The following is a 23461-nucleotide window of genomic DNA, read 5'->3' as shown; positions in this document are numbered from 1 at the left end:
CGGTTTCAGAGCCTCGCGGTGAGAACTCGGACTCTTGATGAATTTAAGGCAAGTGTTGTGGTTTTTTGTCAGCGCCGATCTGCTTTAAAAACAACTTAGTAGTACCTCTATTCTCTGCTGTGTGCGGAAATAAAGTTCTCTCTTGGATCAACCAAGTTTTGGGATGAATGGTTCTTTTCATGCTGAAGCAGACAGAAGGGAGCGTTGGTGACGTCGCTGCTGATCATCTGCCAGCTGGTTTGTTAGGCGACTCAGATATTAAGAGGGAGCTTCTCTCGCTTAGCTGCTGCAGGCCGGGCCGGACCAGGACAATGTCAAAGTTACCTGCTTCCTCTGAGTCTAAGGACGTCGGCGACCGGTCAGTAACAGAACACACCAGAGACGGAGGAGGAGGAGGAGGAGGAGGAGGAGGAGGTGGTAGGCTTGTGTGAGGGAAATTTCAACTTGGATGACAAACAGCAGGGGAAGAAAACATCTGTTAAAGCAGGATGATGTGATTTAAAACAAGAGCTGCAACAAGGTAAGGAGCTGAACTGCTTTTATTAGATGGACCTGCAGAGAAAGAGAAGAAGATTTCCTGAAGGAATAAAAAAGATGGACCGCGCCGCAGGAAACAGAACAGAAGACAATAAAAAGAGACAAACCAGGAGAAGAAAAGACAGAACCAGATGAGACGAAGGACGAGGACACTGAAGTGTGAAAGGTAAAGTCGAGGTCAGTGAGACGCCGAAGAAACGATCGTGAACTTCAATGGGGCCTGAAGAGGATTTAAAGATGGCAGCTGGTCGTCACGTGGACCAGAAGAGGACAATTAAAAGTCAAGATGAACCCTGGAGGAGGCCTCGAGGGGAAGACAAAGCTGCACCGGAGTGGATCACATGAGGATAATGAAAAGGATGAGGCTGAAGGGGGGAGGGGTGAGGGGGGCTGCAGCAGAACAAACAATGTTCCCCTCGGTACATTTAACATCGAGCCCGCGGGCCACAACAATGGCGTCAGCAAGGCCCTTCCACGTCTACACGTTGCTAGATTTCTCTCTGGCTGGTTTCAGTGTGCTCGACCAGCACAAAGTCCAAACAATCGAGAGGGTTTCTGTGTTCCATCGCGCTCGGCGGGTCACAACTCGTATAAAGACACAAAGGTTGCAGCTGTTTGTGAAGACCGCCGGGCTCTGGTGCTTCAGTGAGGTGTGTTACCGCTTCAGGTTCCGGGTCCATTCGCTCTAATCGAGGCCCGTGTGAGGACAGGCTGCAGAACAAGTGAGACCTTGATCCCACGCTGGCAAGACGAGAGCTGTGGATGTGATTGGCCGGTCGGGTCGGTGGTCAAAGGTTCATGTTGTTGCTTCCTGTGAATAAACGGTTGTTACAAAATATTTTAATAGTCGAAGCAAAAAAGCAGAAAATGAAGTGATGTGAGGCTTTGCTGCTGAGTCTGTCTGTTACACACAGCTGTCAGCTGATTGGACGAACCGTCAGTCTAACCTCGACCAATCGGGTCAACAGAAGGAGCCGGTTGGTGAATCAAACAGTCGAGAGAAACACGTTTCCTTCAGTGTCGCTCTTTTTTCTTCTTTAATGAAATAAACTTCTGATAGCGCTGATGCTAAAGTGGCTAAGCTAACCTCTAGCTTGTCTCGCTGGCCGTCACACCTCAGTCGCACCTGTAGCTGCCGGCAGTTCGTCAGAGGTGTTCAGGTTCAAGTCTGGCAAGATGGAGTTACGTGGCGGATATCTTTTCTCGATCCCGTTGAACTGTGTCATGAATCACACGTATGATGTTTGTCAGTTTAAAAAGTTTGTCACGAAGCTGATCAAGAGTCTGAAAACACGTCATTATGAAGACGACGCAGCCGACAGTGTCGTTAGTGACGTCTCGTTTAACGCTCACTGACACCTCGACGAGTCAGTCCCACGTGTTAGCGAGTGAACTGTAGTTATCAACACGAGCAGATTTAATGTGATTTCATCTTTTTTACCACCTTTTCTGAGTCGGGAGGAAATTAACGAGGAGAGACAAATGTTCGATCCAGTTGAACTGGGTCATGAATCTCATGATGTTTGTCAGTTTGTTGTGTTAAAGTCAAACCTCGCGTAGTTTTGTCTCATCAGCAGCAGAACCAGCACCAACATGGAGCCAACTGGGCTCAGAAAAGCTCGTAAACAAGATGAACATCAAAATAAATCTGCTCATATTGACAACTGCAGTTCTGGTTCTGGTTCAGTTCTGTGAGCTGCTGATATACAGGAGCAGCTCGACAGTGTTTCAGTCAGGAGACGCCACTTTTTCATTACTTGATTTTTTTTAACATTCACAAACTAACTGAGTTCAACTGATCGTAGATGTTCTCAAAGGTTCTGGTTCTCCTTCACTGACATGGTGGTAAATGTTTTTTGGTTCTGGAGGTTCACTGACGTCACGTTGAGATTGAGGATGTTGCTGCGCTTTTTCCCTGTTTCCTGGTGTTTTACATGCACAACACACAACGAGGCGGCTGTGGATCAGGAGGTAGAGCGATGCTAGTTTGATTCCCCGGCTACGTGTCCAAGTACCCTTGAGCAAGATACTGAACCCCCAAGGTGGCAACTTCACCTCCGCCATCAGCGTGTGATTCACAAGTGTTGTAAAGTGCTATGAGGCGTCAGTTGACTGCAAGTCAGAAGTCCGTAACGATTAATGAAGAAATATTTAGTTATTTGTCACGACAACAAAAGACGTCTCAAAATGGTTCATTACAGTGTTTCTGTAGTCGACTGGTGATGGAGTTGTACTCATCAAACTGCTGCGACCGACACGACTACAAAGAAATCTGAAGTTGACGCAGAAGTTTGTGAACTGTGAGAGATGTTTACTGACGACGATCCTCTGTTCCACATTATTAACCTGAAGGTTTGTTTCAAACCTGTCGGAGCACAAACCAGAGAAAATGTGTGAACAAGTGTCCATGTTGAAGGTTTTGTGGCCTGTCACACATTTCTGATCGATCTGCGTTTCCATCCAGCTGCTGTTTGTGGTTCACAGAGAGACGTGAAACTAGAGACACAAATGTGTTTATATCGTCTGCTGATCTTCTCTGTTCTCTTTGTGTTCTCTGTCAGCAGACTTTTATTCTTTGTTTTTTCATCATATATCAGAAATATAAATGACAAGTTCATCTCAGAACAGAAGGGAGCAGATCTGAATTCATCCAAAAAATGTAACCTCAGCCATCGTCTCCTCCTGATGATATAAAGTCAGGCTCAGCCATCATCTCCTCCTGATGATATAAAGTCAGGCTCAGTCATCATCTCCTCCTGATGATATAAAGTCAGGCTCAGTCATCATCTCCTCCTGATGATATAAAGTCAGGCTCAGCCATCGTCTCCTCCTGATGATATAAAGTCAGGCTCAGTCATCGTCTCCTCCTGATGATATAAAGTCAGGCTCAGCCATCGTCTCCTCCTGATGATATAAAGTCAGGCTCAGTCATCATCTCCTCCTGATGATATAAAGTCAGGCTCAGCCATCGTCTCCTCCTGATCATATAAAGTCAGGCTCAGCCATCATCTCCTCCTGATGATATAAAGTCAGGCTCAGTCATCATCTCCTCCTGATGATATAAAGTCAGGCTCAGCCATCATCTCCTCCTGATGATATAAAGTCAGGCTCAGTCATCATCTCCTCCTGATGATATAAAGTCAGGCTCAGCCATCATCTCCTCCTGATGATATAAAGTCAGGCTCAGCCATCATCTCCTCCTGATGATATAAAGTCAGGCTCAGTCATCATCTCCTCCTGATGATATAAAGTCAGGCTCAGCCATCATCTCCTCCTGATGATATAAAGTCAGGCTCAGTCATCATCTCCTCCTGATGATATAAAGTCAGGTTAAGTGTCGTCGTCCACAGAACATTTCTGGAGCTTCACAGTAAAACAGAGTTGCAGCGTTCTGCTGAACAACTGAAGCAGCTGGAGATGATTTAAACATCAGATGTCTCCATGCAGCTCGTCTGCTGTGATCACAGAGATCAACCTGATCTGAGGAGACAATATTTAAACCCTCGACGTGCAGTCAAGTTCGTGCATGCTAACACTGTTAGCTTAGCACCTACAGTGAAGATTTCAGCTTAAAAAAGGGTTGAAAACTACTGAATCTTCATATTATGGTGAACGTCCTTTAACGTGAACAATGAACAGATGTATTTTAGTCTTGACGTTGTGTAGCTTAACTAATGTTTGGTCAACAACAGAAGGTTTAGATCTTTATCAGGCTGCATGTGTGTAGAAAGTCTCACTGTGTTAACGTCTTAGTTTAGCATTTTAGCATGCTAACATTAGCTAATTAGCATTAAACCAAATGATGTAAATGTCATCAGTTTGGTCATAAACCAAAGTAATGGACACATTCAACTGTTGACCTGATGATGGCGCTAGATGAGAAGTCAGAGTATCAAGTTGTTGACATATTTCAGTCTGGAAAAAATGGTGGACTGAGCAACGGTACCGGTCTTGGTTTGAGAAATTTAAATCCATATTTGGTGGCATTTTGGTGTGTTAGGAAGGATTCTGTGTCATTTGTAGGATTTTTGTGAAATTGTAAAAGTGCCTGAAATGTTGGTGGTTTTTACTGGACTCATGTTTTCGTTCTGGTTTTATTAAGAAAGACTTGGTGATAAAATATTAATAACCAGACGTATTAACATGTAATAGTATGTCCTGGCTTTCACTGACTGCTGTTGTTCCTCCAGGTTTCCCAAGGGGACGCTACTGAGAAGCTGGCTCACCAAGTCGCGGCCCAGGTTGCTGCTGCTGATCGCAGGGTTGAAGAGGCCTCAGGTGACCCTCATGAGGAGGAAAAGGATGAAGCGCACAAAAGTAGCAAAGGCCACGTAAGCGGTAAATATGGCTTATGTTGCATGGAGGAATGCTGAACCCCACCATCAACAAAAACCTCAGGAGCTGGTTAGAAAGGAGGAAATGTGATGTTAGTGCTTCAGAAACAAGTTTCATCAGACATGATGAACTGGACTGAAGTTTAAAATTCAACAGGCTCCTGAAAATATTAACAGGACGACAACATTAAAACCACTGACAGGTGAAGAAGGAATAATCTTTATTTTTATACGATGTACAACAAAGTGAAACTGGTACTCTGCACTCAGGGAGCAGTGGTCGGTCGCGCCCGGAGACCAACCCCCAATCTGAGCCACATCCTTGGTCACTGACTGGAGAATTAACCTTGTGTGAATGTTATTTTAATGGTGGGGGAAACCGGACTACCCTGAGGAAACATAAACTCTGCACAGACCCTGCCCTGCTTCACACCCAGGACCTTCTTGCTGTGAAGAAATTGATGATCTTGTTACGACGCAATGTTCTGCTGGGAGACCTTGGGTCGTTCATGTGGACATCACTTGACACGCACCACTAGTGTCCAAACACCGTTACGGACCAAGCACACCCCCTCATGGCAACGGGACTCCCTGATCCCAATTGCCCCTCCAGCAGGACAATGCGCCTTGCCGCACCTCAAAAACTGCTCAGGAATGACCCAAGTAACCTGACAGAGAGCTCGACATCGACCTCGCCTACAAATTCCACAGATCCCAAACTAATCAAGCATGTATTGGATGTGCCGGAACAAGTCCGATCCACAGAAACACCACCCTGGATTGGACTTGCTGTGGACACAGGACATCTGGGGGTGTCCTGTGTGGTCTGGTAGCAGGACATTGACAGTGGATCCTTTGAGTCCTGTGGGTTGCAACGTGGGGCCTCCATGGTTCTGACTTGTTCCGTCACGACCCATGGATGCTTGATCAGATTCGGATCTTGGGGAATTTGGAGACCAGGTCGACGCCTTCAGCTCTTTGTCACATTCTTGGGGTCATTGCTGAGCAGTTTCTGTGGTGTGTCAGGGCTCATTGTCCTGCTCGGGGAGTGTCGAGTGGCGTCCACATGAAGGCCAGGACCCAAGGTCTCCCAGCAGAACATTTGATTGTAACGAGATGGTCACTGTTATTCACATCACCTGTCAGTGGTTTTAATGTTCGGTTCAGTGTGTGTACTTCAAAGAATCCAAACATGATTTGTCCCTCTCTCTGTTCACTACGATACATATTTTACTGAAATAAGGGGCAGGACTTCACCTCTCTATGAAAACCTGTGGACCAGGGCTATATGCAGCCTCCAAGAACAACGGAGGACAGTTTTAGTAGAGATGATTTATGGAGTTTCCTGATGGACAGATTGTTAAATAAGCGCAAACTATTGCTAAATGTACCGCCATTAGCTCAGTTTGTGGTCCTATTTGCTGACTGGGCCAGACCAGAGTGCCAGAAGACAAAACCAGCAAGAAACACATCAGTACTGTGTTCCCGGTCATCAAACTGGCCTCCATCTTCTCGGAGGCTGTGTTGTTCTGTCCCCATCCGGACGTCTTCACTGCGAGCTTCCAGTCAGCGAACTGCTAGCTCCGCTTATTCTATCAGCTGCTGTAAACGGCGATCAATATTTGTAACAACAACAACAAAGTCTTTCAGTTAGCTAAGCTAACCTCAGAACATTGTTCTTGGAGGAATTCCACTGGTTTTAATGGGGTTTTGTGTTCAGCTTGTGGTTGTTGATTAGCCAAACATCAAGTCCTGTAATCCTGAACATTTCCCAGAGAAGTATGTCTGTTTCCTTCTTACCTTTCTGTCTGTTTGGATTGTCTTGCTTGTTTTCTCTGTTCAGTAAACAAAGAAAAGAGGACTTTGATGAACGTTCCCTCTCTTCCAGAACCTGCAGCCGAATGCCCCACTTCACCTGAGTCGTTAACGGCGAGGATCTGCTCGTTAGAAATGGAAGACCAAGAAAAGGAAGACCTGTGTGTTGGATCTTTGCCCCAGCAACGAACTAAAATCCGGGAACCACAAAACAGAGTGAAGCCAGAGGACGAACCACAGAGATTGAGACCTCCAGACTAATCCGGATTACACCAAGACCTGGACTAACAGCTTCACCCACTTTCTTCGAATACACATCTGTTTTGGCTCATTAGACTGTAATAACTGTGGCTTGTATCATTCCTCACCAAAGACAAACTGTTGCTGGTATCAAACCCAGCTGTTCCAGTGTTCTTAGTTCAGACTCTTTCAGGTTTCCAGGTCCATGTGTTTGAGTCTCAGAAGAATCCAAAGCAGCTGCTGATTAAACTGTGACGGGACGCCAACTCCTGCCTCCCATTCTTCTGTCAGATTAAAACACAACAAGTAGCTCATTTCCACACATGACACACACCGAGGCGTGACGGTTACGACATTCAAGCCTTGATGTAATGGAAATGTCTAACGTCAAGAATCAGACACAAAAAACGAGGTCGCGAATCAAAACGGCACCGTTGAAACAAAAAAGCTTAATTATGTGTGCGTCGTTGCACCAGAGGAACTTGAAGTCTTTGTTGACTAAATGAGACACATTTGCAGACTGGAGCTTCTAGGTTTTAGTCAAACTTGTTTCCTTTTTCTTCATTTCATTTTTCATAAAGTGGCTAAAATAACGTTTGGATCAAAATGCTTCATTTCTGTCGTGTTTGTCCGTGATCGTAGCCATAACAACACCGGCTCAAACGATGGTGCGTCTGGAGAAATTAGTTCATGTGAGATGATTGGAGCCGACCAATGAAATTCTCCTACGAGCCTCAGGAAATGAGGGTTTGTGATGTTTTTTTTCTGCCAGGTTAAAATAAGTTTGCACTGCTTGTTAGACATTGCTGAAAAATGTACAAAAATGTAATCGAGCCGAAGACTTTGAAGACTTATAACTGACGAAGAATTTCATTGGTCCCAGTCAGAAATATCACCAGGTCAGATCAGCCAAAGATCAGTGTGACCACTGATTTACACTGTACGTAACGCGAGGACTCGCAGCCTCCAGGAGGAGCTCCAGGCTTTAAAGCCAGCACATCAACACGTGACGCACTGCAGCCCAAATACACTTTTTCCCATAAGCTTACAGAAGCATCTGTTTAACTGTGGATCCCTTTTTTTTTAGCGTCACAACCCCTGAGACATGACACGTTTCACTGTCAGAATTTGAGCCATTCGGTCCAAAAACATTTGGAAAGTCTAGAAGAGCCGCACGATTAAAATATTTTATCTCTGTTCAAGTTAGCCGGACGCTAAACAGGAAGTTAGCCAGCTCGGTCAGTGGAAGTCTCTAGTGCGCTCGCTCTGTGGGCCGCACAACATGGACGATCTGACTGTTTTTATAACCAGGAAGTCAAAACACCGCTGAGCAGCTTTCATAGGAATGAACGGGGCTCCGCCTCCAACGCTGCGTCCTGATTTAATGTAACGTCCTTGTTCTGACAGCCCATTATCACGAAACCTCAAAAGTCCAAAAAATGTCCCAAAAGACCCGCCCACTGGCTGTGATTGGCTTGTTGCTTGGTTAGGGTTAGGAAAAGAATGTCAGTGTCACAGCCAATCAGAGGCGGAGTAGAGGTGGATCTTTGCCGAACAATGGTGGGACAAAAAATCAGAAAGTATCCGAAACAATGGGTCGTTGGAACGATGGCATGGCACCCGGAGTGGTGCGCCTGAAACCAGTTCGATTTATTTGGCCTATTATGTTGAGGGGAAAGAATTAAAGTGGAACCTGCACTGACGGATCTGACATTTAATTTAAAAGCTCACATCAGATTCATTTTAGCATTTCACAGGAGGCTAACTTGAGCTAACTTAGAGCTGATCGCTCTTCCAGTTCTTCCCAACGACCTATAATTTCTCCAGATTCTCACACTTTGAGTCATTCGTGTGACATCTTGTCGCGGTGGATGTTTGGCGGTCCGATGGTGGTCAACAAATAAAAATACACATCCAAAATGTTAAATCTAACATGGTAACACTTTATACTAAGTTCTCTACTACTTGTAGTTTTGATCGCCTGTCGTTCAACAAGGAACAAAATTAAAGGATTTGACAAATCTGATTAATCTGATCTGTTTTTAAATCTTAGTGACGCTCATCAAGGAAACCTAATCTTTGTTAACCATATCGACTTTCTGTAAAACAGTGAAATAAACAACTGACTTAATATAAAGTGTCACCGAATGTGTATTAAGAGGACAGCTAAAGAAATTATGCGAACTCCACCGACACGTCAGAAGGTTCTGGGTCTCTTTACTCTTGTGCTGTACTCAGATTTCACTTTGCTTTATTTCTGCCATGTTGCTGCGTTTTGTTTAAAAGTCCCTCCAGCGACAGAAGACTCCGAAAAAACTAAATCAAACCTGGGGACTTAGAGAGTCTACAGGTACCTCGATAGCTAGTCAGGGATTTGTTTCTCACCACAGCTGTTAGCAGAGCAGGTTATAGCTAGATGCTAATGCTACTGATCTCCCTTTAAGACAACTCACACTTAAACTAAACCCGAGAATTATGACTAGAGTTAAACTAAAACTGTGAGATGTATAAAAGTTTGGATATTAGCTGGTAAAGTTACATGGTGCCAATCATGAAAACTAACGTTGTCGGGTTACATGACGTGTTGGTACATTTGTATTTCGGTGGCTCAGAGCTGTTGTACTTCAAACTGCCCATGTTGCTTAAATGAATGAGAGTTAACACAATTGAAATGTATTTGAATAGACCACTTCTAAAGTTGTAGGCTACAGATGATAACACAATCTGATATTAAATCACTTCCAACAATCAAGTTATACTGATTTCTGAAGTAAAAAGTGACCAAAGCTGTCCAAAGGTCGGCCTGGTGCGTTCACGAGCCAGAGCTAGCCATGTAGCTAACTAATTAGCACCAGAGGTTGAGGGTATTAATATATATCATTATCTTTAATGATGTTCATTAAATGTATGACACAAATGTAAGATGTGGTGGTGAAGTCATCAGTCAGCAGCTGCAAAGTTACCGATTAAAGCAAATCTGTGTGAGTAATGAGCAGCCAACAGCCATCGAGCTAACGACGCTACCAGTTTCTTTCTGTCCATCTTAGCTTAGTAAAAGGCAGCTAACTGGCTAAACTACGCTACCAGATGCTCATCGTGTTACGTGTTTACTAGAAGGCCGACGTCTTGACAGGTGAAGACGCCGGCGGGAAACTGTACGACTGCAAACTCTTCAGCAGGTTTCCTGTTAGCGGCTCTGAGTCTGCCTGGTTTTGTGTTTATGTCGACTGTATGTTTCAACTGTGACAGTTCAAACACTCGCTACTCGCTTTCCATCGTTCACATGAACACAAGGGCACAGCGACAGTAATGCCGTTGATCATTTCTGCTTGTGGGATCCTCTTTCTGCACTGCTTTATTTGTTGAGGTGATTCTGATTGTGATGAAATTAAACTTTAGAGCGGCTGTACATAGCTTAGCATCGCAGCATGTCATGACTTTGTTAAGCAGAAGCTCAACATCTGCAAAGTAGCTGAAGTTTTCTGAATTTCATGCTGAATTTAAAACATTGACAGACTGTGATGTGACTGTCCACTGAAATCTCATGACTTTGTATTATAGTTTTATGACAACTGCAGTGAAATAAAGCAGCATTTACAGATGGTCTGATGATGATGATGATGATGATGAAAATGCTTCTTTATGGTCTGAACAAGTGCATTTAGACACAATGAACCTCATTTGTGTTATTATGTCTCTAAAAAGCCAAAAACATTTAAAAGATATTAAACTGTCACAGCTGGAAATCTTCTCCAGGATCTGTGTGATGACGTCATCCACCCCTTTAAAAGTAAGATTGTCATGTATGAAGTTTCACTACACGTTGTGTCTGTATGAAACATGATACAACAGTAAAGTATTATATATATATATATATATACATATACATATATAATACTGTGTGTATATATATATATGTATATATATATACACACAGTATTATATATGTATATATATATGTATATATATATATATATACATATATGTATATATATATACATATATATATATGTATATATATATGTATATATATATATATACATATATATATATATATATGTATATATATATGTATATATATATATAAATATATATATATATATATATTTATATATATATATATACATATATATAAATATATATATATATATATATATGTATATATATATACATATATATATATATATACATATATATATGTATATGTATATATATATATGTATATATATATACACATACACATATTGTTTTGTGTAAAAACAATGCGCTAAAATGGCACCAGAATGCGTAATCCAGTTTGAGTGTCTCGGAGACCCCCCTTCAGTCCCCACTGCATTGGACTATTCCATCTTACTGCGCATGTGCAGACACGGTTCAGGCAGTCAGTCGCCAAACGAAGTTAATGGCGCGGAGCTCAAACGGGCCCGAAGCGAAGGTTCCGACAGAAACCCGAGGCAGCGGGACGAGGACGGACAGTCTGAGCACACGGTGACAGCGTCTTCACGGCGGCCATTACTGGTGACGACTTCACTGAACAACAGCAAGAAGCCGGCGCCTCGAGTGTTAGCATTAGCATTAGCATTGCTAACCGCGAGCTGCTGGCCGCCGCTGCGCTGTGAGGCAGCTGGAGATGATGAGGGAGGAGCCGCCGTCAGCCTCCGTGAACCACCAGTGAGTCCTGAGCCTGTCCGCATGTCATTGATTACTGATCAGTACTCAAGTACTCCACCACACTGTGTGGAGGTACTCCACTACAAGCCAAAGTCAAAGTATTCAAGTATCATCAGCAAATTAGAGAGTGAAAGTACTCATTCTGCATAATCTGTTCCCTGTCAGTAATCTGTTCCCCGTCAGTAATCTGTTCCCGGTCAGTAATCTGTTCCTCGTCAGTAATCTGTTCCCCGTCAGTAATCTGTTCCTCGTCAGTAATCTGTTCCACCTGTCAGTAATCTGTTCCCTGTCAGTAATCTGTTCCCTGTCAGTAATCTGTTCCCCATCAGTAATCTGTTCCCCGTCAGTAATCTGTTCCCCGTCAGTAATCTGTTCCACCTGTCAGTAATCTGTTCCCCGTCAGTAATCTGTTCCCCGTCAGTAATCTGTTCCCGGTCAGTAATCTGTTCCTCCTGTCAGTAATCTGTTCCCCGTCAGTAATCTGTTCCCCGTCAGTAATCTGTTCCTCCTGTCAGTAATCTGTTCCCTGTCAGTAATCTGTTCCCTGTCAGTAATCTGTTCCCCATCAGTAATCTGTTCCCCATCAGTAATCTGTTCCCCGTCAGTAATCTGTTCCACCTGTCAGTAATCTGTTCCCCGTCAGTAATCTGTTCCCCGTCAGTAATCTGTTCCCGGTCAGTAATCTGTTCCTCCTGTCAGTAATCTGTTCCCCGTCAGTAATCTGTTCCCCGTCAGTAATCTGTTCCCCGTCAGTAATCTGTTCCCCGTCAGTAATCTGTTCCTCCTGTCAGTAATCTGTTCCCGGTCAGTAATCTGTTCCACCTGTCAGTAATCTGTTCCAGCTGTCAGTAATCTGTTCCAGCTGTCAGTAATCTGTTCCCCGTCAGTAATCTGTTCCCCGTCAGTAATCTGTTCCACCCGTCAGTAATCTGTTCCCCGTCAGTAATCTGTTCCACCTGTCAGTAATCTGTTCCTCGTCAGTAATCTGTTCCTCGTCAGTAATCTGTTCCCTGTCAGTAATCTGTTCCCCGTCAGTAATCTGTTCCCTGTCAGTAATCTGTTCCTCGTCAGTAATCTGTTCCCTGTCAGTAATCTGTTCCCCGTCAGTAATCTGTTCCCTGTCAGTAATCTGTTCCTCGTCAGTAATCTGTTCCTCGTCAGTAATCTGTTCCACCTGTCAGTAATCTGTTCCCGGTCAGTAATCTGTTCCCCGTCAGTAATCTGTTCCCTGTCAGTAATCTGTTCCCCGTCAGTAATCTGTTCCACCTGTCAGTAATCTGTTCCTCCTGTCAGTAAACTGTTCCTCGTCAGTAATCTGTTCCACCTGTCAGTAATCTGTTCCTGGTCAGTAATCTGTTCCCCGTCAGTAATCTGTTCCCCGTCAGTAATCTGTTCCCTGTCAGTAATCTGTTCTACCTGTCAGTAATCTGTTCTACCTGTCAGTAATCTGTTCCCGGTCAGTAATCTGTTCCCGGTCAGTAATCTGTTCCCCGTCAGTAATCTGTTCCTCCTGTCAGTAATCTGTTCCTCCTGTCAGTAATCTGTTCCTTCTGTCAGTAATCTGTTCCCCGTCAGTAATCTGTTCCCCGTCAGTAATCTGTTCCTCCTGTCAGTAATCTGTTCCTCCTGTCAGTAATCTGTTCCTCCTGTCAGTAATCTGTTCCCGGTCAGTAATCTGTTCCTCCGGTCAGTAATCTCTTCCCCGTCAGTAATCTGTTCCCGGTCAGTAATCTGTTCCCGGTCAGTAATCTGTTCCCGGTCAGTAATCTGTTCCTCCTGTCAGTAATCTGTTCCCGGTCAGTAATCTGTTCCTCCTGTCAGTTATCTGTTCCACCTGTCAGTAATCTGTTCCCCGTCAGTAATCTGTTCCCCGTCAGTGATCTGTTCCCCGTCAGTAATCTGTTCCCCGTCAGTAATCTGTTCCCCGTCAGTAATCTGTTCCCCGTCAGTAATCTGTTCCCCGTCAGTAATCTGTTCCCTGTCAGTAATCTGTTCTACCTGTCAGTAATCTGTTCTACCTGTCAGTAATCTGTTCCCGGTCAGTAATCTGTTCCCGGTCAGTAATCTGTTCCCCGTCAGTAATCTGTTCCTCCTGTCAGTAATCTGTTCCTCCTGTCAGTAATCTGTTCCTTCTGTCAGTAATCTGTTCCCCGTCAGTAATCTGTTCCCCGTCAGTAATCTGTTCCTCCTGTCAGTAATCTGTTCCTCCTGTCAGTAATCTGTTCCTCCTGTCAGTAATCTGTTCCTCCTGTCAGTAATCTGTTCCCGGTCAGTAATCTGTTCCTCCGGTCAGTAATCTCTTCCCCGTCAGTAATCTGTTCCCGGTCAGTAATCTGTTCCCGGTCAGTAATCTGTTCCCGGTCAGTAATCTGTTCCTCCTGTCAGTAATCTGTTCCCGGTCAGTAATCTGTTCCTCCTGTCAGTTATCTGTTCCACCTGTCAGTAATCTGTTCCCCGTCAGTAATCTGTTCCCGGTCAGTGATCTGTTCCCCGTCAGTAATCTGTTCCCCGTCAGTAATCTGTTCCCCGTCAGTAATCTGTTCCACCTGTCAGTAATCTGTTCCCCGTCAGTAATCTGTTCCCCGTCAGTAATCTGTTCCCTGTCAGTAATCTGTTCCCCGTCAGTAATCTGTTCCACCTGTCAGTAGTGTTGTCACGATACCAACACTTTGGTATCGATACCGGTACCAACATGTATTTCGATACTTTTCGATACTTTTCCAAATAAAAAGAGAGCACAAAAAATGTCATTAATGGCTTTATTTTCATAGAAAATCTTTAAAATCTTAGAACTATACATCAGTAAATAAAATAAAATACCATAAAGACTCTGTAGTGAAAAGATAAAATGAAGGTGATACATTTGTCATACAAGCTGAGGCCTTAATTACACTGAGATACATAACCTAAAAAATATTTTCATTAAATATAGCCTGTCTTATGTAGGACCAATGTCTTTAAATGATACGTTACATTACTATGCTGTACTCTTTATAACATATTAAATGGCTAAATGTGTATGTAAAAGCTTATTACTTCATAAAGACCATGCATGTGTGCATTTACAGCTCTGGAAAAAAAATTAAGGGACCACCATTCATTTATTATAAATCAGCATGGCTAAAAAGTTTAAAAATCACTGACTGAGAATATAAATATAATATAATATAATGATATAATATATAATAATATAAATAGGCTATTTAAACCAGAGAAAGTGGTAATTGAAAACTAGCTTTAATTTTTTTCCAGAGCTACTTTTGTGGAGAGTGAAGGGGGCTGGCGTTGCTTTTAACACTGAATGTGGCTCTTTTTTTCATGGGTAGGGTTTATAAGTTATTACCTGTCGTTCTCTGAACTCCTTGTGCAGGTCTGGGTGCTTGTCCTTCAAATGTTTGGCCAGGTTGGATGTGTTTCCACCCTTTGTGAGACATGTTTTATAACACCGTTTGCACAGTGGTGCTTCGGTGTGTATGACTTCGCCATGCACTTCGCGCACCTGATTTGTCCGTAAGTTGCGGAGTGGTGCCGGTTGCAGCAGCTGCCATTCTCTCCCTGCTCCTCTCTCTCTCTCTCTCTTTCTCTCCGTTATCTCTCCCTGTGTCCAAGCTTTCCTCCTGCTCCGTCTGTTGCTTCAGTAACTCGCTCGCTCCCCTGCTTGCTCTGACTTCCTCGCCTCGGCTCAAATTACAATGCGGTGACGTCACGCGGCGCCGTTACGCGGCAGCGCGGCGCTGTATAAAATGAAATGAAAAAAGTACCGGTCTCATCCAAGCGCAGTATAGTAACTTTTTGAATGCGTCGGTACCGCGGTACCAATTTAGTACCGGTATACCGTACAAGCCTACCTGTCAGTAATCTGTTCCCCGTCAGTAATCTGTTCCTCCTGTCAGTAATCTGTTCCCCGTCAGTAATCTGTTCCTCCTGTCAGTAATCTGTTCCTCCTGTCAGTAATCTGTTCCTCCTGTCAGTAATCTGTTCCCCGTCAGTAATCTGTTCCCCGTCAGTAATCTGTTCCTCCTGTCAGTAATCTGTTCCTCCTGTCAGTAATCTGTTCCTCCTGTCAGTAATCTGTTCCCGGTCAGTAATCTGTTCCCGGTCAGTAATCTGTTCCCGGTCAGTAATCTGTTCCTCCTGTCAGTAATCTGTTCCCCGTCAGTAATCTGTTCCTCCTGTCAGTAATCTGTTCCCCGTCAGTAATCTGTTCCTCCTGTCAGTAATCTGTTCCCCGTCAGTAATCTGTTCCTCCTGTCAGTAATCTGTTCCCCGTCAGTAATCTGTTCCTCCTGTCAGTAATCTGTTCCTCCTGTCAGTAATCTGTTCCCCGTCAGTAATCTGTTCCTCCTGTCAGTAATCTGTTCCTCCTGTCAGTAATCTGTTCCCCGTCAGTAATCTGTTCCTCCTGTCAGTAATCTGTTCCTCCTGTCAGTAATCTGTTCCTCCTGTCAGTAATCTGTTCCTCCTGTCAGTAATCTGTTCCCCGTCAGTAATCTGTTCCCCGTCAGTAATCTGTTCCTCCTGTCAGTAATCTGTTCCCGGTCAGTAATCTGTTCCACCTGTCAGTAATCTGTTCCCCGTCAGTAATCTGTTCCACCTGTCAGTAATCTGTTCCACCTGTCAGTAATCTGTTCCCCGTCAGTAATCTGTTCCCCGTCAGTAATCTGTTCCTCCTGTCAGTAATCTGTTCCCCGTCAGTAATCTGTTCCTCCTGTCAGTAATCTGTTCCCCGTCAGTAATCTGTTCCTCCTGTCAGTAATCTGTTCCTCCTGTCAGTAATCTGTTCCCGGTCAGTAATCTGTTCTACCTGTCAGTAATCTGTTCCCCGTCAGTAATCTGTTCCACCCGTCAGTAATCTGTTCCCCGTCAGTAATCTGTTCCACCCGTCAGTAATCTGTTCCCCGTCAGTAATCTGTTCCCCGTCAGTAATCTGTTCCCCGTCAGTAATCTGTTCCCCGTCAGTAATCTGTTCCCCGTCAGTAATCTGTTCCCTGTCAGTAATCTGTTCCCCGTCAGTAATCTGTTCCACCTGTCAGTAGTGTTGTCACGATACCAACACTTTGGTATCGATACCGGTACCAACATGTATTTCGATACTTTTCGATACTTTTCCAAATAAAAAGAGAGCACAAAAAATGTCATTAATGGCTTTATTTTCATAGAAAATCTTTAAAATCTTAGAACTATACATCAGTAAATAAAATAAAATACCATAAAGACTCTGTAGTGAAAAGATAAAATGAAGGTGATACATTTGTCATACAAGCTGAGGCCTTAATTACACTGAGATACATAACCTAAAAAATATTTTCATTAAATATAGCCTGTCTTATGTAGGACCAATGTCTTTAAATGATACGTTACATTACTATGCTGTACTCTTTATAACATATTAAATGGCTAAATGTGTATGTAAAAGCTTATTACTTCATAAAGACCATGCATGTGTGCATTTACAGCTCTGGAAAAAAAATTAAGGGACCACCATTCATTTATTATAAATCAGCATGGCTAAAAAGTTTAAAAATCACTGACTGAGAATATAAATATAATATAATATAATGATATAATATATAATAATATAAATAGGCTATTTAAACCAGAGAAAGTGGTAATTGAAAACTAGCTTTAATTTTTTTCCAGAGCTACTTTTGTGGAGAGTGAAGGGGGCTGGCGTTGCTTTTAACACTGAATGTGGCTCTTTTTTTCATGGGTAGGGTTTATAAGTTATTACCTGTCGTTCTCTGAACTCCTTGTGCAGGTCTGGGTGCTTGTCCTTCAAATGTTTGGCCAGGTTGGATGTGTTTCCACCCTTTGTGAGACATGTTTTATAACACCGTTTGCACAGTGGTGCTTCGGTGTGTATGACTTCGCCATGCACTTCGCGCACCTGATTTGTCCGTAAGTTGCGGAGTGGTGCCGGTTGCAGCAGCTGCCATTCTCTCCCTGCTCCTCTCTCTCTCTCTCTCTTTCTCTCCGTTATCTCTCCCTGTGTCCAAGCTTTCCTCCTGCTCCGTCTGTTGCTTCAGTAACTCGCTCGCTCCCCTGCTTGCTCTGACTTCCTCGCCTCGGCTCAAATTACAATGCGGTGACGTCACGCGGCGCCGTTACGCGGCAGCGCGGCGCTGTATAAAATGAAATGAAAAAAGTACCGGTCTCATCCAAGCGCAGTATAGTAACTTTTTGAATGCGTCGGTACCGCGGTACCAATTTAGTACCGGTATACCGTACAAGCCTACCTGTCAGTAATCTGTTCCCCGTCAGTAATCTGTTCCTCCTGTCAGTAATCTGTTCCCCGTCAGTAATCTGTTCCTCCTGTCAGTAATCTGTTCCTCCTGTCAGTAATCTGTTCCTCCTGTCAGTAATCTGTTCCCCGTCAGTAATCTGTTCCCCGTCAGTAATCTGTTCCTCCTGTCAGTAATCTGTTCCTCCTGTCAGTAATCTGTTCCTCCTGTCAGTAATCTGTTCCCGGTCAGTAATCTGTTCCCGGTCAGTAATCTGTTCCCGGTCAGTAATCTGTTCCTCCTGTCAGTAATCTGTTCCCCGTCAGTAATCTGTTCCTCCTGTCAGTAATCTGTTCCCCGTCAGTAATCTGTTCCTCCTGTCAGTAATCTGTTCCCCGTCAGTAATCTGTTCCTCCTGTCAGTAATCTGTTCCCCGTCAGTAATCTGTTCCTCCTGTCAGTAATCTGTTCCTCCTGTCAGTAATCTGTTCCCCGTCAGTAATCTGTTCCTCCTGTCAGTAATCTGTTCCTCCTGTCAGTAATCTGTTCCCCGTCAGTAATCTGTTCCTCCTGTCAGTAATCTGTTCCTCCTGTCAGTAATCTGTTCCTCCTGTCAGTAATCTGTTCCTCCTGTCAGTAATCTGTTCCCCGTCAGTAATCTGTTCCCCGTCAGTAATCTGTTCCTCCTGTCAGTAATCTGTTCCCGGTCAGTAATCTGTTCCACCTGTCAGTAATCTGTTCCCCGTCAGTAATCTGTTCCACCTGTCAGTAATCTGTTCCACCTGTCAGTAATCTGTTCCCCGTCAGTAATCTGTTCCCCGTCAGTAATCTGTTCCTCCTGTCAGTAATCTGTTCCCCGTCAGTAATCTGTTCCTCCTGTCAGTAATCTGTTCCCCGTCAGTAATCTGTTCCTCCTGTCAGTAATCTGTTCCTCCTGTCAGTAATCTGTTCCCGGTCAGTAATCTGTTCTACCTGTCAGTAATCTGTTCCCCGTCAGTAATCTGTTCCACCCGTCAGTAATCTGTTCCCCGTCAGTAATCTGTTCCACCCGTCAGTAATCTGTTCCCCGTCAGTAATCTGTTCCCCGTCAGTAATCTGTTCCCCGTCAGTAATCTGTTCCACCTGTCAGTAATCTGTTCCCCGTCAGTAATCTGTTCCCGGTCAGTAATCTGTTCTACCTGTCAGTAATCTGTTCCACCTGTCAGTAATCTGTTCCCCGTCAGTAATCTGTTCCCCGTCAGTAATCTGTTCCCCCTGTCAGTAATCTGTTCCCCGTCAGTAATCTGTTCCCCGTCAGTAATCTGTTCCCGTCAGTAATCTGTTCCACCCGTCAGTAATCTGTTCCCCGTCAGTAATCTGTTCCCGTCAGTACTTAGTTACTCTACAACATAAATGAACTGTATTTGCCACATTGACTGTCACACAGGTTCACCTGACGCAGTGACACGAGCAGTGTACTTTTAAAAGTAACTCATTACTTTTTATTGGCAGTAATCTTGTAACTTGTTGCGTTTCTGCGTTATCTTGTGAGAAAATGACTCGTTGTGTTATATTGTCCAGACGGCGCGTAGCTAACTACACGTATCGACTCTGCCGCCATTGTGTGCCTTCTTTACGGCCCACAGTCGCTGTGTTCAATCAACCTTTATTTAAATCTGAACAGAAACAACGTAGTCACAGAGAGAATACGCAGAATGTGAGACGTGAGGGAAGTCCGATCACACAGAGTCGTGTAGTTTCTGAACAGAACATGTTCCAGTGGTTGTCTCTGTTATAATGAAGATGTTCTGTTGGGTTTGTTTCAGAGGTCCAGTTCCAGATGTGCGGACATGACGGTGTGTCAGTGACGGTGAAGAGAAGACGACGTCACAGGTAAAGCTAAACCTGTAACCGCGCTCACAGGGTCCAGAACACACGCTAACCCGCCTGTTGTGTTCTGGTCACATTTGACCCGTTTCCAGTTAAAATGCTTGATAAACATGAGAAGTGAGCGAGCGCTCAGTGAAGCGTCCTCCTGTGATCCAGAACACGGAACAGTTTTCTGTTAGATGGTTAAAATAACCAACATCAGTTTCAGATTTCTGTTCCTCTCGAGTTTCTGCAGATAGAAAATAATGAGGATTCATTTTTTCTTCTTGTGTGAAAACAAGAGACACAAATGTGGCACGAGAATTAATTAATTTTAAATCTTCACACACCAGAAGCACAACATGATCTATGGAAGCCCTGAGGGACCAGTGGAGACATTGTTTGTTCTGTCGGTCCATTTTCTAAATCTGACCCAAACTGGTTTCTCTCCCGTTTATGACCCGAGAGCTGCTGCAGAGAAAGTTCTGCAGGAGGATCTTTGTTTCCGTGAGACACCGTCTGTTTGTGTAGTACTCAGCGTGACCAGCAGAGGCTGCTGTGCTGCTGTCAGAGGAACATTATTACTATTAAACATGAGCCTCTGACGTTTCATCACAGGTGATGTCATAACGGTCCGTCAGCTGCAGGTCGGTACTTTAATGTTCCTTCTGAAGACCTCACCTGGAGTGTTTGACGGACAGGTGCAGGAAACTCTCGTCAGGTCAGGTGTATGATGACAGAGCATGAAGCAGGTGTACGGCTGTAGCTCCCCCTGCTGGAGCCTCCTGGTCACTACACCTGTTGGTGCTATAATGACACCAACATGAAGTCTCCAGATCACCAAAATCTGCTGACAAGTATTTTTCACTCCTTTTGTGAAACAAAGTGAAAAAATATTTTCAGGAGAAAAATGATGTCCATAAATGTTTTTTCTAAAACACTGAGGAGAAACTTGTCTGGTGGTTTCACAGATTTCTGCCTGTTAACGGCGACTGATGGTGTCAGAATGGTAACAAAATATTTCCAGGATCATTTTTTATCATTATTATTAGTTATTTTTTACTTCCGTGTGTGAAACTGAAAAAACATTTTCAGGAGAAAAGGCAAAATATTGTGTGAAACAAGTGAAGAGACTTTTTTCTCGTTTCCACACGAAAAGAAATCCTGAGAAAAAGTGAGAAAACCTTTTGTTTTCTAAGATACGACGACTGACGGTGTCAGAATGACGACAAAACACTAGTGAAGAAATATTTTCAGGATCATTTTGTCATTATTATTTGTGTTTTTTCTGTCTGAAGCGACCAGAAACATTTCTAATGAATTTAACTTTAATTACTAATTAATTATTCAGAGTTGGCTTACAGCTCATGTGGCAGCTCAGTTTCACACATGGAAGAAAGTTTTTTCCACCAAAAAGGTTTCGCCAGATTTTTTCTCACTTGTTTCACAAACAAAATGAAAAAAACAAATAACAATAATGACGACAAACCACAAGTGAAGAAACATTTTCAGAAGAATTTTTTATTATTAGTTATTTTTTTACTTTCATGTGTCAAACTGAAAAAATATTTTCAGGAGAAAAATTTGAGGCCAAAAGTTTTTATGGAGATTTTTTTCTGTTTGTTTGTGAAACAAGCGGAAAAAAAAGAGTTTTGTGAAGTTTTAATTTTGAGCTGCCACATTAGCGCTAAGCTAACTTTTGTTTCTCACTTGGTTTCACGCGTGATAAAAAGTCTCCAGAAAGTTTTTGGCCTCACATTTTTCTCCTGAAAATGTTTTTTCAGTTTCACAGGTGGAATTTAATAAATGTTCTCCTGACTTTGTTTCAGGAGAATTTTTTTTTTCTGTCTGAAGCGACCAGAAACATTTCTAATAGGGTTAGAAACTTGCCGAGTTTCACACATGGAAGAAAACTAATAATAATGACAACAAAACACAAGTGAAGAAATATTTTCAGGATACTTTTTTATCATTATTATTAGTTATTTTTTTAATTTCAATGCGTGAAACTGAAAAAACATTTTGAGGCCAAAAAAATTTTTTCCAGGAGATTTTTGTTTTCATGTGTGAAACAGGAAAATAAATTCTCCTGAGAAAAAATGCACAAATGTTTTCCTCCTCATGTGAAACTGAAAAAGTAATTCTCATTTGTGCCTGTTAACGGCGACTGATGGTGTCAGAATGACGACAAAACACAAGTGAAGAAGTTTAGTTCAGTTTAGTTTTTTATCATCATTATTATTTATTTTTTTACTTTCATGTGTCAAACTGTGAAAAAACATTTTTAGGAGAAAATTTGAGGCCAAAAGTTTTTATGGAGATTTTTTCTGTTGGTGAAACAAACAGAAAAGAGTTTTGAGAAGTTTTAATTTTGAGCAGCCACATTAGCTCTAAGCTAACTTTTGTTTCTCACTTGGTTTCACGCGTGATAAAAAGTCTCCAGAAAGATTTTGGCCTCACATTTGTCTCCTGAAAATGTTTTTTCACTCATAATGAATAAATAAATAAAAAGACAAATTAAATGTTTGTTTTGTGATTCATGTTCACGAGCATTCTGACACCATCAGTAGTCGTTTCCATCTGTGAGGTCACCAAAACACTCCTGACTTTGTTTCTCACAAGATGAAAATAAATTCTCCAGAAAAAAATTAATTTGGCCTCAAATTTTTCTCGTGAAAATGTTTTTTTCAGTTTCACACGTGGAATTTGAAAAATGTTCTCCTGAAGCGACCGGAAACATTTCTAATGAATTTAACTTAATTATTCAGAGTTAGCTTACAGCTAATGTGGCTGCTCAAAATAAGTCTTTTCCACCAAAACAGTTTCACAAACACAACAATTCTCCAGAAAAATAAACTTTGGCCTCAAATTTTTCTCCTGAAAACATTTTTTTCAGTTTCACACATGAAAGTTTAAAAAATAAATAATAATAATGATAAAAAAACTCAACTGAAAATATTTATTTATGCTTTGTTTTCATTATTATTATTATTATTAGTCATTTATTTAGTTTAATTTGTGAAACAAGTGAGAAAAAATCCAGTGAAACCTTTTTGGTGGAAAAGACTTGTTTTGAGCTGCGTCATTAGCTGTAAGCTAACTCTGAATAATTAAGTTGAATTCATTATTCATGTTTCTGGTCGCTTCAGACAGAAACTTTATTTTACTTGAAATCCTCCTGAGAAAAAGTCAGAAAACCTTTTTTTTTTTTACGACTACTGACGGTGTCAGAATGACGACAAAACACAAGTGAAGAAATATTTTCAGGATCATTTTGTCATTATTATTATAATTATTAGTTATTTTTATAATTTCATGTGTGAAACTGAAAAAATATTTTCCAGGAGAAAAATCTTTAGTCAAAATGTATTTTTTAATGGAGATTTTTTGTTTGTTTGTGAAACAAATGGGGAAAAAAATTCTCCTGAAAAAACTTTCTTCCATGTGTGAAACAAGTCAGGAGAAGTTTTAATAATGAGCTGCCACATTAGCTGTAAGCTAACTCTGAATAATTAAACTAATTAGAAACGTTTTACTTTGTTTTCCACAGGAAAATAAATTCTCATGTGTGAAACTGTGAAAAACTTTTGCAGGAGAAAAATTTGAGGCCAAAATGTATTTTTTATGGTGAATTTGTTTGTTTGTGACCAAGTGATAAAAACAATGAGGTGAAACGTGTTGTTCTTGGTTGAGACTCGTGACAGTGAAGTGACACACTGCTGCTCTGCTGGTCACAGTGAGTATTACACAAACAAACACTGGCTTCACTCTGACATTATTTATAAAGATCCTGCAG

The 23461-nt window shown here is 42.4% G+C and overlaps 1 protein-coding gene across 1 annotated transcript in view; it reads right to left on the bottom strand.

Annotated features, from left to right (window-relative positions):
* The window catches only part of LOC141006168 (NACHT, LRR and PYD domains-containing protein 3-like), a 467008-nt gene that overhangs the window by 320874 nt on the left and 122673 nt on the right, over positions 1-23461 (bottom strand). The gene's annotated exons all lie outside the window — the stretch shown is intronic.

Source organism: Pagrus major, chromosome 1 (genome assembly GCF_040436345.1).
Source record: "Pagrus major chromosome 1, Pma_NU_1.0".
Classification (NCBI taxonomy): Eukaryota; Metazoa; Chordata; class Actinopteri; order Spariformes; family Sparidae; genus Pagrus; species Pagrus major.
This window is presented reverse-complemented; position numbering and strand designations above follow the sequence as displayed.